Source organism: Palaemon carinicauda, chromosome 35, assembly GCF_036898095.1.
Source record: "Palaemon carinicauda isolate YSFRI2023 chromosome 35, ASM3689809v2, whole genome shotgun sequence".
Classification (NCBI taxonomy): domain Eukaryota; kingdom Metazoa; phylum Arthropoda; class Malacostraca; order Decapoda; family Palaemonidae; genus Palaemon; species Palaemon carinicauda.
The window spans coordinates 51559159-51561658 of record NC_090759.1 but is presented as its reverse complement, the minus strand read 5'-3'; positions in this window follow the sequence as shown (position 1 = coordinate 51561658).

Below are 2500 nucleotides of genomic sequence, written 5' to 3'. Positions count from 1 at the left end.
AAATCAGAAATGGGGCTACTCAGTTTGGCAATTGCTTTGACTAGTATACAATGATTCCCATGGTGCTTTAACAATCTAGGGTGGTCCTCTAGTTGGAACGTCTAATCATGCTTTGGTTTCTTAGTAATTAAGATGGGGCAGCCAGTCCATAATGCGTCATACTTTAGTAAATTATGATTAAAATCTAAAAGACTGGAGTGTCATTTGAATGACCTTTGAAATTTAAATTAGTTATTATAATTGTATAAAGGGCTGAGCCTGTCATTCTCTTAGTCTCTTAAATTAAATTTTCTTCTCGTGAGTTAAAATACTGAATCAAGGACAAGCCCTGGTTCATTGATAATTGTATACATGCTTATATGAAGAAACAGGGGGCTTTGTCATCATTGAAAAGAAAGAGATCAGATGTGACTTCGAACAACTATACTCAACTAGTAGTTGCTAGGGGGTTTTATGCTTCAGCTGAAAAGGGATACAATTTGACCGCAAAAGAAGTCTTGTCTGATACAACATCGGAATATGGATGATGAGGTGCCTCTAAATCTGCACCTTTCGATGTAGATTAACATTTCCTTCTTTATTTAAACACTATGGTTCTGTCATTGTCAAAATGAAAGGGGGACCATTTTGATATCGTGTTAGACATTAAGTGGAGTAATGAGATATTAGATCTTGTTTCCTGTCTCCTGAAGCTAAACTAACGAGTTAGTTTTTCTCCCGTGAAATTAAGACACTTTTACTGGGCCTATACGTATATGGAGTTGTAGACCTAAATAATATTTTTTCATTTTTTTCTGTTACTTCGTGCAAGTTTGCATGAAGAGCTTCTTATTGCACTTGTTAGAGAAATGGTAGTGTTACTCCACTAGAGAGATGGATGTATCGTAGCTCTAGCCCGGGTGGTTAACGTCCAGTTGCCATAACCCCCATATAGACAAATTTTTTTTTAATGTGTTTTGTCAAAACGTCTGGATAGGTATGCTCAAGATGTTTCTGCGTTCCCTAGCTTCCAATGCCTGGGGAGCAAGTGATGCCCTTCTAATAATTTCCAATGCTGTGCAGAAAATCCCTTGATTGTGGTCATGAACTTCATATGATTGGCTTTAATTTTAGTGAGTTTATTTTAGTGTTGTTCATGAGGCTTTTCTTTTCAAACTTGAACATATGGTATTAGGTGGATCTTATCTTGGTATTAGGTGGATCTTATCTTGGTATTAGGTGGATCTTATCTTGGTATTATTATTGAATTTTTAAGTAATAGATGACTAGTAGTAGTTAATAGGCACCGTAGTGGCTATAGGAATGAAAGATTTGGTGTTCCTTAGGGTAGTTTTTGGCTCATTAGTTTTCATTCTAGACAGTAATGTGTATGATATCTGGTGTAGGTTAGAAAACTATGCTATTCTTTCTGCATCAGCTCCAACTTATGATTGTAGACTGCTGTTGCTGAATTCTTTTTTTCGAGATCGAACTCGAATTAGTTTATGGTGCAAATTATGAAGCCTGAAATTGAACCTTAACCAAATCCAAAGTATGATTGTAATTAAATTAAGGACAATGGTACTTGACATCTAGTTCTTCTCAAGAATTTTTTTTCCTTTAATTTCATAGAACTCAAAGAAAATTATAGGTGGGATTCTTGATTGCAAATTCACTTTTGAGAAACAATAAGATACATATTGAGAACGTCTTATAGTTTTATGGTGATCAATCTATCCAAAGGAAATGTTTTATTCCTTTCAGCTACTGACTATCGTCTTAATTGGTTGAGAAAAACATTCAGTATATTGAAATATTAATCCCTGATCTCGATATTAATCACTTAGAACCGTTGTTCATTTAGTTTATATATATATATATATATATATATATATATATATATATATATATATATATATATATATATATATATTGCATAAGATTTATTCATAATTGTGACCATCCTATATATTCAGACCTACCCGGACTGTAAGCAGTACCAGTAAAGTGTTGGTAGTAGGTTGGTCAAGGCACAAGCCACCTGTTGTGATATTACCTCGCGAGAGGTTTGGGTCCTTTGACTGGCCAGATAGTACTACAATGAGTCCCCCTCCAGTTACGGCTCATTTTCTCTTTACCTATACATGCACCAAATATCATGGCCTATTCCTTCCAAATTCTCTCCTTTCCTCATACGCCTGACAACACTTAAGATAACCAAAAAAATTTTATTCGCTCAAGGGATTAACTATTGCACTGTATTTGTTTTGTACCTATTTTCTCCACTTGGTAAGGGTAGAAGACACTGCAGCTTTGATAAACAGTTCCTCTAGGAGAAGGACACTTCAAAATCAAACCATTGTTCTCTAGTCTTGGGTAGGGTCATAGTCTCTGTACCATGGTCTTCCACTGTCTTGAATTAAGCAGGCCTTAAGCATAAGCCTTGATTTTATGGTTTTATACATGACATCTTTTTTTTTTTTTTACCGTTGTTACTTAATTTGATATACATTGAAATAAT